At 43.9% G+C, this 15,248-nt stretch overlaps 1 protein-coding gene across 1 annotated transcript in view; it reads right to left on the bottom strand.

Moving 5' to 3' along the window:
* UGCG (UDP-glucose ceramide glucosyltransferase) overlaps positions 1–15,248 on the bottom strand; it is a 43,103-nt gene that overhangs the window by 23,096 nt on the left and 4,759 nt on the right. The window lies entirely within an intron of this gene.

Below are 15,248 nucleotides of genomic sequence, written 5' to 3'. Positions count from 1 at the left end.
GAGAAATACTGAAGGTAAGAACAACAAAAATCTCAATGACTGGGGGGGAGGGGGGACAGGGGATGGCAGGAGGGAAACTGGGGACACTGGTGGTAGGAAATGTACACGGGTGAAGGGTTGAGTGTTAGGAACATGTATGACTGGACACACAATCACGGTCGTTCAATAAGAAGGGAGAAAATAATAAAAATGATCTTGCTTCACTAAAAAAAATTAAATTTTTAATAAAAATTTCAAGGATGAAAAAGTAGCTATCAACGACACTAGCTACGATGTAGTGCCACCAACTTACAAGCAAAACTTGTAAGCAAAACTTCTCTGTGCTGATCCAGCCCAAGAACGCTGCAGCACGGAATGAGGGCAGTCCAGACATAGAGAAGCCAGAGTGGGCCATATAGACAGAAGGCTCTCACGTTGGAGCCAGGGTGGGGGCCTGCCTTGCATACCGTGTCCCTGAGTTCCCTCCTAGTAAGCCCTGAGCACCTATGGGTGTGGCTCCCAAACCAAACAACAGAAAGATGTCATTCAGCAGACTGGCAACATTTATTCTAAAGGAAGTCACCAATGACTTCCTCTTTCCTTTTCATAAGCAAGTCTCCAAGCACTCACCAGTAATTAGAGGCTAGAACAATCATGGCATCATCTGAAGGATCTTTGAAGACCTATGTGCTCCTGCGCTTTAATAACTTTGAAGTCTATGGCATCTTCCTGACTTAATAGCATAAAGCCCAACCAACCAAACCCTTTCAGAAGATCAGAACAGCAGAATCCATCATCTTAGGCTCGATGAAAAGCACTCTATCCACCAGTGGCTTTTGGAGGTACACTAGTACCATTATCCACAGCAGTTAGGTGAAGACATGCTCCCCTAATTAAGGCGGGAGCAGGCTAGAACAAACACCTACTGTTTCAAATAAGTGCATACAAACATCTTCATAGAAAGAGAATTGGTTTACTTGCAACAGAAGAAAAAATTAAACCTACAGGGAAAATAATGGAGTACCATCTCTGAGCAGGTGCCCATTACAGCTGATCCACAAGCTCTGAAACTTACTGATGATGAATAGGAGTGGCCAGAAAGCATTTAGAAGTGTGCTCAGCATAATGACAGTGTCATGACACTTATGTTCGATCCATTACTTGATCAGTGATTTATTTTTATTGCAATTAACAGAAGTATCGGTCTAAGACAGACTGGGAAATTTTAAAGAACTGTTCCCTGACCAGTCTGGAATATACAGATCTATAGAGGTTTCCCCAATTGCTGTGGCTACCACCCCATTTTCTGGACAAAATTACTCAGCATCCCCTTCTGCCCCAGGAAAATATCTTTTTATTTTTATTTATTTTTAAGGACCCTAACACCCATCCCTTTCAACCCCTCTGCCCCCATCAACTCATTTGTATGGATCAGTTCTCCTACTATATTGTCTTGGGACCTCTGTTGCTACTTTGCTGTGTCTATTTATTTATACTTTTTAATTTATTTTAATTGAATCACCATGAGATACGGTTACAAAGATTTCATGAAAGGGTTTCAGTCATACAATGTTCCAACACTCATCCTTCCACCAGTGAACATTTCCTACCACCATATTCCCCGTATCCCTCCTGCCATCACCCCCCACCACCTCTCTGGCATATCTCTTTTCCCCTCTCCCCCCACCCCAACCCCTTTGGGGCATTATGGTTTGCAATTACAGATACCGAGAAGCCATCATGTTTGAATATACCTTTAAGTGAACAAAATGAAGAGGCCCCCACCTTCCCCCATCTCCCTGTTCTTCCAGGAGCCAAGCGGTCACACCCACGAACTGTCTCTGGTGCCATGTAAGCTAACAGTCATGATCTAGACGCTCACAAATTAATCTCGAAAGAGAGCCGCAAGCTGCAGAGATGCTTCTGAACCCGAAAGTCACCAACCAGTCAAAAATTTAACTCCAGCTCTATCATCCTGTTTAAAATTTTAGAATTCCTGGAACAACATCTCACACTCTAAGCCACTCCACTACTAGGAGTAGTAGCACAACACATTGGATGGGGTATGAAGCAAAAGGCAACTGATCTTAATAAAAAATAAATAAAAGTTTGAAAACCTTATATATTATATATATTAATGTGTAGCACCCCATAAGGTCCCATGGTCACTGAACGCAGAGCAGGGAGTAAACCCTGAGCACTGTGGGAACGACTCAAAAACAAACAAAAAATGTTTTAAAATGCAGTAGCAGAAAGAAAAGTTATTTGAAACCCAGATGCGTGGGTCCCGGGGCTGAGATCTCCAAGCCTGCTCAGATCGGGACTGGGCCTCCTCTACCCAGATCCCCCATTTTCTAGTAGCCAGGCCATCACACCCACAAACTGCTCCCAGCACCATGAAATCCCATCAATGGCCAAGATCCAGAGACTATAGAACAAAGCTTCTGGAAGACCTCTTATAGTTCTCCTTCTCGGAGAATCCGACAAGCTACCGAGAGTATCCTGCCCAAATGGCAAGCTCCCATGGCGTATATGATATGCCAAAAACAGTAACAATGATGTGTCTCATTCCCCTGACCCTGAAAGAGCTTCCAGTGTGGCACTGTTGGGAAGAACGAGTAAGGAGAGGTTGCCAAAATCTTAGGGCTAGGACGAATGCAGATGTTACTGGCGCCCACTCGAGCATGGGATGACAGTGATACAGTCATATATTAGCACATAAGACTCAGACTCGAGCTGTAACAGTATGCTAGTAATCTCTTATACAAGGACTAAATAGCTCCAAGGTGAGATACAACAATCTTACACTCTCCTCTAAGGAAAACTTTTAAAATCATATTTAGCAGATTATTCTTAAAAAGCAACACAAAATAAATTATTTAGGATCTGCCTAGGGGGCAGGCTTGGGAGGTGGTGGTAAAACTCAAAATAGTGGTGGTAGTAAGGTGTAATGATAGTGGAATTGGTGTTAGAATATTGACTGTAAAAAATTATTGTGAACAACCTTATAAAAATAAAAAATTAAATAAATTGAACTGGTAATGTATCTGCATGATGATTTAAATCACTATTAAGAGGTTCATATAAAATCTCCCCATCCCTTCACTGCCTCATTCCTATTACCAGCCTTCTCCAAATTTCCAAAATTAACAGTTTTGTGCTTATGCTTCCAGGAATTTTTCTTGGAGGGGCCACACCCATAATGTTCAAGGATTACTCCTGGTTCTGAACTCAGGAATTACTCCAGGCAGAGCTCAGGGGATCATATGGGATGCCAGGGATTAAATCTGGGTCAGCCATGTGCAAGGCAAGCCCTCTTCCCCACACATACACACACACCATTGTACTATCACTCTCACTCTGATGCCCTTCCAGGGGATTTTAAATGCATACACAAGCAGAGAGAGAGAGAGAGAGAGAGAGAGAGAGAGAGAGAGAGAGAGAGGTTCTCATATAATACGTTCTCCCCTCCGTTTTAATACAAGTGTACTAAATGGGTATCTAATGTGTCTAAATTGCTAGAAAAAGAATGGAAAGCTGCCCCCCCCCCCCGCCTGCCCCCCCCACCATCAGAAACGAGGAAAGAATAAGTAACTGGCTGATGTTTGCCTAAGGCCATCTGCCCAAAGACCTAGAGCTGTCACAATTCTGAGACAGAATCATAGGACATCTAAGAACCTGGTCCAAGACGGAATCCCTGAGGGCAAAGAGGTGTGTCGTCGTGTCCCTCCCCCATCCACCCCACCCACCCCCCACCCCCCAGTCCCAGCTTAGTGCTCTGAGACAATTTCCAGGTATGGCACGGAGAAAAGAACACAGGCAGAGCCCAGTAGGACCCCTGAACTGAGGAGGTGGAGTCGAGTGTCCAGAAACATAAAAATATCCAGTACCCAACAAAGCGAACTTCAAACTGTCTGGTGTCTAATAAAATATCTGGTATGCCAAAAGCCAGGAAAAAGCCTGTGAGGGAAATGAGGGGGAAAAAATCAGCCATTGGAAAGCAACCCTGAGATGAAGTTAGCAGACGAGTCTAACTCACTGCTCTAACTCCTCCTTCAATTCTGAAATCTGAGTGTTTTCCTTTCTTCTATGTTCAGGCTGTAAGGATGCAAAATCGTGACAGCATTTCATGTGTTTAGACTAGGACGGAAGGTCAGGGATGGGGCTCAAAGGTCAAGTGCACACTTCACATGCATGAGGCCCTGGATTCAACCCCAGGCACAAAACCATGACTAAGAGATACTGTCCTCAAATGCAGGAACAACTTGTGCACAGCCTCTGTAATGCAGCCTGACAGAGACGATACTGAAAGTATGAGGGCCAAAAGAAGGAAGCAGTGTGCCTTTCTTATGAGATAATCCTTCTAAAGACTTTCAGATTCCAAGTGTGCGCCTCTGACCAGCAGCATTGGCACGGGGGAACTTGCTAGAAATTCAGCACCTTGAGTCCCACCCCCAGACCTACTAAACCAGAATCTGCTTTTTAACAAGCTCCGAGATGATTCATAGGCACCTTCAAGTTTGAGAAGCACTCCTTTGAGACTCCACTCTGCTATAAACTCTTTCTTGACATCACAGACAAGGATGAACAGAAGTGGAGCTTACTGTGTAAGTGAGAAATAACCATGAAGGGTTACATGGAAACAACAAAGATAATTTTTTACAAAAATTTAGATAACAGAACAGAGGCAGGGGAGATGGAACACAAGGAAAATATAAATCCCCAGAAGAAAAAGTGTATAGTTAAAGCAGCAACAGAAAGATGGAAGTAGAAAGAAAGAATTCAGAATTTATGGGACTCGGCTTATGGGCAACAAGGAGGCAGAGGTGGAGGCAATGAGGGAGAATGGGAACTGACCATTGTTGAATCCCAGTTTTAGGTCAGATAACTAGCAGCACCATTCATAATATCTGTGCAATATAGCTAGTGGAAAGCAATGAGCACTGTTTTAAATGCACTAACTTCAGTACATCACCTGTCTTAGTACAGCACCTACCAATATCTCTGATCCAGCAGGTGTTTTTCAACATTTAGTACACAAATGCCAGGGGTTACTGGGATGGAACTCAGTGGTAGACAATAGGCTTTACAGGTGAATTCAATTCTCACTCACACACACACACACACACACACACACACACACACACACCACACACCACACACACACACCACAGGTAGAAGATCACAACTTAAAGATTCAGGTGCAGAGACAAGGTATCTGCATTTTGAGAAGGCCAAACTCAGCAATGCTGGGAGACCATATGGTGCTTAGGGGGTAACCCAGGCCTCCAGCATGCAAAACTCTGCATTAACTCAGTCCACTGAATTATCTTTTCAGCTCTGGAATTTTAAATTTTTGTAATAATTCCAAATAATTGTGAGGCAGATTTTCAATGAATCACACTTGCAGGTGCACTCCAGGAAAGAAGTTCTCCTGGGCTGAGCAAAATAATATATAGTATGGTGTCAACTCCATAAAGGATTGAATAAATCAATAATACCATACCTCAGTATGCTTATATAACAATATATAACAAATACATAACTCAGAAACTAATACACAACTCAGAAAAGTGGCTTTGATCCAGAGATAAAAATACATGGGAACTAGGGTCAGAGGGATAGTATTGGTGTCAAGACATTTGCCTTGAGTGCAGCTGATCCCAAATATATCCCTGGTACCACATAGGATCCCCTGAGCATTGCCAGGAGAATCCCTGAGCACAGCTGAGTGTGGCCCCCAAACCAAATAAAAAATTTAAAAAGACAGTGAGGACGTTAAGTCACAGAAGAGTTTCTTTGGCAAGTCTGTTTTTTTTTTCTTCCCATTTTGAAAGGGTTCAAGAAAGTAACACTATAAAAGCTAAGGAGAATTCAAGACAAGAACCAAAATGCCCACGAGTCTGTGTACACAGTGACCTCAGAGCACTGTGGAGAGCGGGAGAAAGATAAAAACAGGTTAGGAAGTAAATCAATGGGAGGGGAGATGCGGTCAGAGAGAATAAACACTAGCTTTTCCTGAACCCTGGCAGTGAGTAAAAGGGTTGAAGTGACTCAATGCAGAAGGGTTTTCAGCTTAGTAAATACTATAAGGGGAAAGAATGATTATTGGACATATTTTAATCTTTATAATTATTACATTCTTTCAGATGAAGTTTTGAAGACCACAATTTAGTTCCATATGGTTGGTGCATTTTTATTTTTGAAAGATCAGTATATACTTTCAATTTTCACCTCAATTCAATTTATTTATTCTTATAGCATTCTCAGTCTTGTTTTTTTTTTTATTGAATCGCCGTGAGGTAGAGCATTACAAAATTTTTCATGATTGCGTTTCAGTAATACAATGTTCCAACACCCATCGCTCCACCAGTGTAATTTCCCAGCACCAGTGTCCCCAGTTTCCCTCCCACCCCTTCAAACCGTCCCCACCCTAGCCAGCACCTCCCTCCCCTCCCCTCTTCTCTACGTCTCTCTCCTCTCTCTCTCTCTCTCTCTCTCTCTCTCAATTTAGGCATTTTGGCTTGCCATACTGATGCTGAGAGGTTATTACGTGTATCCCTTTACCTGCTTTCAACACTCAGTTCTCATCTACGGTGATCATTTCCAACTAGTTCAATACAATTTTTAATTAAAAAGTGAGCCAATGGGGGTAGATGTGAAAGAAAACAATGGCATGACAGGATCTGCAGACAAGAGTCTAGCCAATCTGATTAGAACTGGGGTAAACAGGAAGATTTCCAAATGAATCAGCCAAGAATGGGCGTCACAGCTCCACAAGAAACCAAGCACTCGAGGTATCACTGTGGACTGCGCTGAGATCTGAGCACGTGGAGTAGCACCAATCACGCGCCTGTGATTAACCTCTGCAGGACTCTCAGGTGGAGAAGCTGAAAATTATGAGACGGAGTCAGGATCACAGGGCAGACTAGGAGGCAAGGCCAGGGGCAGGATCACGAAGCACTGAACTGTGTCTTCTGGGCCAGATGAAGAAGGAATGAAGAGGCAGCAGGTGGAGGCCAGGGCAGTGCCTAAGCAGCCTGTGGCAGTTGTTTTCAAGCTCATCAGCACACGAACACCACCTAGGGAGCTTTAAAAAATCCTGGCTCCCCATTAAGTCAGAATCTCTAGGGATGGACCGAGGGAGGGGGGGCAGCGAGGTGGGTGTTTGAGTTCTCCAGTGATTCCAAACACAGTCAAAGTTGGGGTGTGAGTGTGTGTGTGTGTGTGTGTGATGTGTTTCAAGCCCCAGTGATTCCAGATTCCAAGTGCAAAGTTGAGTGTGTATGTGCGTGTATGTCTGTGGGCGGGCACTGTTTTAAGCCCCTGTGATTCCAAGTGCAGTCAAGTTGAGGGTGTGTGTGTAGGGGGGGGGTCTGGGAGAGGGGAGGGCTCTTCCAGTGAGTGAAGTATTGTCAGAGTTGAAAGCTCTCTGCCTGGGAAGATGAGATTACTTGTAAAGAAATGGGAGAGTTAACTTAGAAAATTCAGCAGGAGGGGGTGTGAGAATGGGGAGGGGTTTTGGGGGGAGGAGGGGCACTCTGTCAGTCACCTCGGGGTTGCTAACGCAATAAATAGAGATCCAGAGCAACTGGAGAATTTCCCATTTGGTCACCCTATCCCTATGGATTAATTCCCAGGTTATTTTTAGGTTATCACTGACAATCTTGAGCATGCTGTTTAAGACACTGGGTAGGAGGCAAATGCTTGGATTTCTATACCCAGGGCAAGTTATTTCTTTACCTGAAGTTTCATGCTGTATTTTTTTTTAAGTAGCACCTCCCATTATTCATCGATTTGCTCAAGCAGGCACCAGTAACATCTCACAACAAAATTGTGAGACTTGTTGTTACCAGTTCTGGCATATCGAATACCTCAGGGGTAGCTTGCCAGGCTCTGCCGTGGGGCAGAGAAATCAAACCCAGGTTGACCACGTGCAAGGCAAACGCCCTACCCACTGTGCACCTAACTCATAATGTAGTTGTTAGAAATAGATGGAATGAAGCCACAAAATATTGGTTATTATTATTAACAACCACTTAACTTCTCTGACTGCTACTTTCCACAAAAAATACCTCAATTACCACAGTTCTCATGAGATTTTGAAAGATGAACATTGATGAGTTATACACGAAAACAAGATATTCATATATTTAAAAATTCACATAAAGGTAAAGGTAAAGGCCCTCCCGTTGATCGTCGATTTTCTCGAGCGGGCCCAGTAACGTCTCCATTGGAGACTTTGTTGTTACTGTGTCTGGCATATCGAATGCTCTCGGCCGACCCGAGTTCGATTCCTCCGCCCCTCTCGGAGAGCCCGGCAAGCTACCGAGAGTAAAAATTCACATATATTTAAATATTCAGCTATTCTGTTCCTAAAAAAAAAATAATAATATAACCAACCCGTGATTATAAAGAGGGAAATAAAACTCATCAAAAGGACTGAATCATGGCTAAAACAGAATAAGCCAAAACAAGATGCAAAAACATTAATGTCAAGTTGGAATTATACCAACGAGACAGCCTATGAAAAGGTCCAGTATAAATATCCAATATTTAGGAACCAACTCCAAGGTCAATGGTAAATATCCAACAGTGTAAAAGCAAAACAAGAATTGGGGGCACAGATTTTCATTTACCGACGACTGGTCACTGTTCTGCCCCTGAGTTTTCCTTGTCGACTGTTAGAACGCACCTACTAGAGGTGGCGATTAGTCTTCCTGGCTTCTCTTTTTCCTCACTCACATGCTGGGTTACGTTGTCCCCAGAATTTCTCTTTACTTGATTCTGTTAAAAGGCAGCAACTCCACCAAGGTGGAAGCCAATGATTCCAGATAGAATTTCAGGCTGTTCCAAGCCCCACCACTCAGTAATGCCCAAAGCACAGGGCATTAATAGGTCACCCCAACCCCTCCCAGCCAAGAAAGTGCCTCCCCACCACCTCACCAACACTTGGATTTTCATCAGCATTTTGATTTTCATCAAATTTGTAGTTCTTAAGGCTGACCTGGGTTCAATCCCTGTCATCCCAGATGGTCCCCCTACAAACCCAACCAGGAGTAATCCCTGAATGCAGAGTCAGGGGTAAGCCCCGAGCACTGCTGGGTGTGGTGCAAAAACCCAAGTCAATAGAGCTTCCTCTCCTAACAAGAATGCCCATCTGACGTTTGATTTTATGACTTTTCCAAGAATACCGGGGGGAGGAGAGATCAACAGAGGGGGCATCCTATATGACCCGGCAATGGTTTTGATTTGCTTCATTTTTCTAGGATGTTCTCAAAATATATAAATGGGCAATCTGGGGTGGGGGTGGGTGATCCAGAAAGCATAAAACCTGAATGTGTCACTTTTCCCAAGGAATTATTTCCACATTTAATTTTAAATCAGGTTCTAGAGGTCCCCTGTCAAAAGAGGAAAAGAGCCTTGAACTCTTTAGGTCTCTTTCGCTCATGGACGGGGAAGAGAGGTGCTCCCAGCTCCCAGCTCCTGTGGACCCCCAGCAGCACTGGACGGGACAGGACTGCAGTCTCACCCGGGTGTTTCCTCAGAGCAATGAGGGGTCCAAAAGGCCGAAAGGGAACCTCATGGTTCCCTGAATCCTTCTGGGAGCAACCCCAAAGCAGAGGCAGAAGGAGTCCCAGCCCCCCCCCCCCCACACACACACCCCAAAGAACCCAAAGAACTATTCAGGGGCTGGATGTGGTAGTGTTTTAGTTTGCTGACTTTTCCCTTCTGGCACACAAATTTTCTTTTTTTGTTTTTTGTTTGGGGGGCAGGTGTTTTTGGGGGGTCACACCTGATGATGCTCAGGGATCACTCCTGGCCAGCTCAGGGAACCTTACAGGGTGCCAGGGATCGAACCTGGGTCAGCCCCAGGCATGGCAAACACCCTATCCACTGTGCTATCTCCTCAGCCTTGTCTCAACTTTAAAGTTGATAGGACGCCTTATTTTATCCAAACTGATTAATACTATATATTTTTAAATGTGTTTTTGTAAGTGTACATGGTTAGGGGCTGAAGAGACAGTATGGTGGTCAGGGTGCTTGCCTTGAATGTAGCTGACCCATTCTGATCCCCAGCACCCCGTATGGTCCCCGGAGCCCCAACAAGAGTGAGTGATCAGTGAGCAAAGATAAGAGTAAGCCCTGAGCGTAGCTGGGTGTGGCCCCAAACCAAACAAACCAAACTCCACCAAGTGTCCATGTTTATTGGTTCACAAACTTGAATTGCCAAGACACCATCTACCAAGTAGATTTCAGAAGATCTCCGGCTCTGAAACTGTTAGTCTCTCCTTTTAAAGAACTGTTTTCCCTTTTCATCTTTTAGTGAGGCCTTCTTTTTTTTCACCTTTTCTTCTCTGGAATTTCCAGTTTCTCTTTCTCTGTTGCTCCTTCCAATGTGAGGGTTTCTACCACTTCAAATAAGTTTCTATCAGGAGCTAAGCCTGGCAGGAGAAGCCCAGAGAGCTCCCCATTCCCAGGGGGCAGAGGCACCAGAACCTCCCTCAAGGCTTCTAAGGGAGAAGATACAGATTCCTTGAGGGCAAAGTGCGCCTTGTCTCAGGCTGCTATTTTTATAGCTCAGCTGTGTGATTTAGTGGTGATTTAGTGGAAGCAAATTTTCTGACTCCCAGGAATTTATCTTCTCTGCTCCATTTCCAAGTCTGCTAATATTTCATGTAGAATGAACGCTAGATCAACAACCCCCCACTTCACCTACACCATGGCAGCAATTTCCAAAGATTACAACTTCTGTAGTGTTACTGACAATTGTGCCCAGGAGGGCGTGCCTGTGTGTCCCTGGGCCAGTGGTGTGTCAAGTTCTATAGTTAAGTGCTTGGTCTGTAGAGCACTTATCTTGCCCAAGGGATATGGCATCAAATAGATGTCATCAGCATGACAATGTACTCCTGATGAAAGGGGGCCCAGGAGATTCTGCCAGAATATAAAGTGGCCCAGAGTTAGCTTTACAGGAAACCAACTATTGCCACTGCACAGTACTTTCAGGCAAATGAATACAAAAGATTCCATCACCAGGGAAAACAAATAGAGATCTTTTTTTTTGGTCTCCTTCCCCACTCACCCACTCACCCCTACCCACCCCAGCCCTCCCACAACCCCAAACCAAACTCACTAATCCTTTGGTAAAAATTGTTAGCCCTAGGGTGTGGAAACTGATAAGCAAAGTATTTTGCTAAGAGTAACTAAGGCAGAAAGGCAACCGGCAGACAATGTGGTCCCAGCAGATAATGAGCCAAAAAAACAAAAACCCATAGAAGCCTTTCAAACCAGTAAAATCTATGCTTTACACGGAAAGAAATTAACATGGCAGTGTACTTAACAATCCCCTACAGCTGCCCTTGAAAAGCTGAAGGTGACACTGAAGCCATTTTTGTGTGTAAAATAAAGTTCTGGGGACTTCTGATTTGCAGTGTGAACCATTCAGAACAGCCCTCGGTTCTGCATGCAGCCCCACCTTCCCTGAAGGTCAGAGTTCAGCACAGGGCTGACACACCTTCTAGAAGCTTTGGGAGAATTCATGGTTCTGGCTCTCTCTTAACTCTAAGTTATAAACTATTATAAAAAGGTCCCATGGCCACGGAAAGCATCCTGAATTCTGACCACTTCAAATCACAATGGCCAAATGACACTGAATTGGTTATTTGATACTGGACTGAACCACCATTACTACTGGAAAAACTTCAAATTTCTTTTAGTTAAAGAGTAATATTCTAAGTACCAAGACACTGGATGTATACTAGTAAAGAAATCACCATCCCTACCCTTAAAAGCTTCCAATCTCTGGGCTGGAGCAACAGCATAGAGGGTAGGGCGTTTGCCTTGCACGTGGCGGACCCGGTTCGATTCCCAACATCCTATATGGTCCCCTGAGCACCGCCAGGGGTAATTCCGGAGTGCAGAGCCAGGAGTAACCCCGGTGTATCACCAGGTGTCACCCAAAAAGAAAAAAAAAGCTTCCAATCTCCTCATTAGGAAAAGAAACAAAGGACACATTTACTATTCAGATGGGTACAGTCATGGACAGAAAAGGGGTGGACTAATAATCCAGGAAGCAGCTAAAGTCTAAAACAACTTGAACAAGCTCAACAAAATGCTGGGCGGAGGCAGAGGGAAAGTCAGGGAGAAAGAGAAACGAGGCAGGCTTGCTTTCAAGCCCACGTTCTTCCTTCCTCATGCAGCCCTCTTGCCGGTCTCTATGCCTCTGCTTTTCCCACGATGAAGAGTTCTCTCTTGAACGTGTGATCCCTCTCTTTTCTTTCTCCTCACCGTCTTTCCAAATAAATTTCATTCAATAAAAACTATCTTGCTTGGTTGGGGCTGGAGCAATAGTACAGCAGGCAGGGCATTTGCCATGCGTGTTTGCCTTGCACATGGCTGACTGGGTCCAGTTCCCCCACACTCCATATGGTCCCCCAAGCCCTGCCAGGAGAGATTTCAGAGCACATCCCCTGAGTTACTGCTGATGAAGGGGGGGAGGGGAATGAAGGGAGAGAGGGAGAGAGGGAGGGAAGGAGAGAGGGAGGAGAGAAGGAGGGAGAGAGGCAAGGCAGGCAGGCAGGTATTCAGGCGAAAGACAGCAATTCAATGTTGCTAAAGAAGCAGGTCCAAGGGGACAGCTCCACTCCTTAAGAAACTATGCATACAGCTCCTTTGAGAACTATGCATATCTTTTTTTTTTTTTTTTTTTTTTTGCTTTTTGGGTTACACCCAGGGATGCACAGAGGTTACTCCTGGCTGCGCTCAGGAATTACCCCTGGAGGTGCTCAGCGGACCATATGGGATGCTGGGAATCGAACCCGGGTCGGCCCGTGCAAGGCAAACGCCCTACCTTCTGTGCTATTGCTCCAGCCCCGAATTATGCATATCTTGCAAATTAAAAAGGCACTTTTAACCTGAAGGCAAAGAAAAACCATTGTATGTTTTTATGCCATTTGATCCAAGATTAGTTCCACCAAAGGATAAGACAATGTTTAAGAAAAATAAAGCAGAAAGGGAGCCCAAAATGTAGGTAGAGATACCAGTGAATAGAGTTTCAATAATCCAGAGGGTGGATTATTCCTACCTTGTTCCTACCTTGTTCCTACCTTGGCCCCCTTCTGACCCTGTTCCCTCCCAGCAGAGTCCCTGTCCTAGATGTGAGCTCCTTGACTTGTACTCCGACCCTCACCGTTTGATTTTCACCATACAATATCCTGGAGGCTCCCAGGAGCCATATGGCCCATCGCTGGGAAAGGTTGCACTGAATTATGAAGGAAAAGGAAGGAATAATGAATGAACAGAGCCATCACCAGACATTAAAACTCAATTACAATTTTCATTTTGCTCTTTAAATCCCTCACATTAGAGTGCAATCCTGTCTCTTTCCAGGCTCACATTAATGGGGCTCAACTGTCTCATTCATTCAGCCAAAGTGGTTCTGGCAGCAAAGGCCTTAACCAAATACATGGGAGCAGAGCCCAAGTGCATGCTCTGGGTGAAATCTAGGGCGAAAGTGCTTGATTCATGTTCCCCTGAGGTGCAGAATAACAACATGCAAGGAATTTTAAGCAAAACAAAACAAAAAAACTGAACAAGCCATACTATCCAAATGCATTATCTGAAATGATAAAAATGGTATTAAAAGTTTGGTTTCGACAGGTAGTTTATCAGTTACTCTGATAGAGTGAGTACTGAAATTCCATTTGAAAGCTACCTAGAAAAATTTTTAAAAAGCAAAATTAACTTGGGAAAAATATTCTTCAGGGAAAGGATCTCTGCTTTACTAGAGTCATTAATATTTATGGAACCTAAAGAGCAATTCCACACTAGCCTGGCACCTCCAATCAACTAATAGAAGAAATATATCTTAACACAAAACACTAAGATATTATGTCCAGAGGGGGTAAAATAACCCAAGGTGAATACGAGGAAAAGAGGATGAAGATAAAAGGAAAGAAATGCACAAACGGGCCAGATGTTTTTGCCTACTCTCATCATCCATCATATGGCTCCTAAGTACCCAAAAAAAAGAAGAAAAGAAATGACTGTGGACTTTCCTATGATTTTACTGCAGCCCACATGTGAGCAAACCATACTAGCTCCCAAAACAGTTTAAAAAAAACAAAATGGAGCTGGGTAGGGCACTTTCCTTGCACGTGGCCAACCCAAGTTCAATTCATGGCATCCCATATGGTCCCCTGAGCACCTCCATGATTCCTTAGTGTAGAGCCAGGAGGAAGCCCTAAGCATCATTAGAGGTGCCCCCTCCCCCGCCCCACCCTCAAAAAAATCTCAGGGGGGAAAAAACCTATAAAGATCACTTAACCAAGGCTGCCTACTGAGGATATGAACATTTATTATTTTTAGAAAATAAAAAACCTTGGGGAAAAGAGTCCTGGGTTTCAAATGCTGTGATCTTTAACATTATAGGCAAACACCCCAGAGGTCCCTGCCATCTAAAAGTGTTATGAAATAACTGCACATCAACATGAAAACCGGAGAGGAGAAAAGCAGTAGATTGATACCAGCAAGTAGAAATAGTTTCTCAAAATACAGAAAACATGGTTTACTGAGTTCTCTAATATCTCAACTGTGAAAAACATGAGACAGATAGGAATTCATAGGAAATTAGAAAAATCTAAACAAGTTAATTTCATGGAACAGAACTTTTCACTGTACTAATCAAATACAGCTGTTCTATCTTATTTGGTGGGGAGGGGAGGTTGTAGGCCCCGAATCACAGGTGGGGCCTCTATGGCTCAATGAAGGATGTTGTGCTGCTGGGACCCTGTGGTGCTGAGGTTACAGGGCTCACCCCAACAATATTCAGGGGGCTTCAGGACCATACCCCAGAGATGCTAGGGGGACCATGTGGTGTCAGAAATCAGACACTGGTCAGGCAAATGCCATGCATCCTAACCACTGTACTATCTCCTGGCCCGTCTGCTCCATTTTCAAATACAGATCAATACTTCACTTTTCACACCATTTAAAAAAAAAAAACTGAACCTGAAGATTACCCACTGTATCTAGTTTTCCCCCTAAATAACCACTGCTTTCTTTCACGTCTTATAGTCTTCCTCAGCAATTCTCCCTATAATAGTTTTATTACTTAAGCGATTTTAGCAAGGCGGAGCTGACAGATTATTCTAACACACAACTATGGATTCATACACGTTCTGGAAATAAGCTCCATTTCTATCATCTATCAGCATAAGGTTTTATTTGGAGAGCATCAATATTTGTTTCTTTTAACTTATTATACTTTA

This window comes from Sorex fumeus, unplaced genomic scaffold, assembly GCF_029834395.1.
Source record: "Sorex fumeus unplaced genomic scaffold, SorFum_2.1 ptg000034l, whole genome shotgun sequence".
In the NCBI taxonomy this organism is placed as follows: Eukaryota; Metazoa; Chordata; class Mammalia; order Eulipotyphla; family Soricidae; genus Sorex; species Sorex fumeus.
This window is presented reverse-complemented; position numbering and strand designations above follow the sequence as displayed.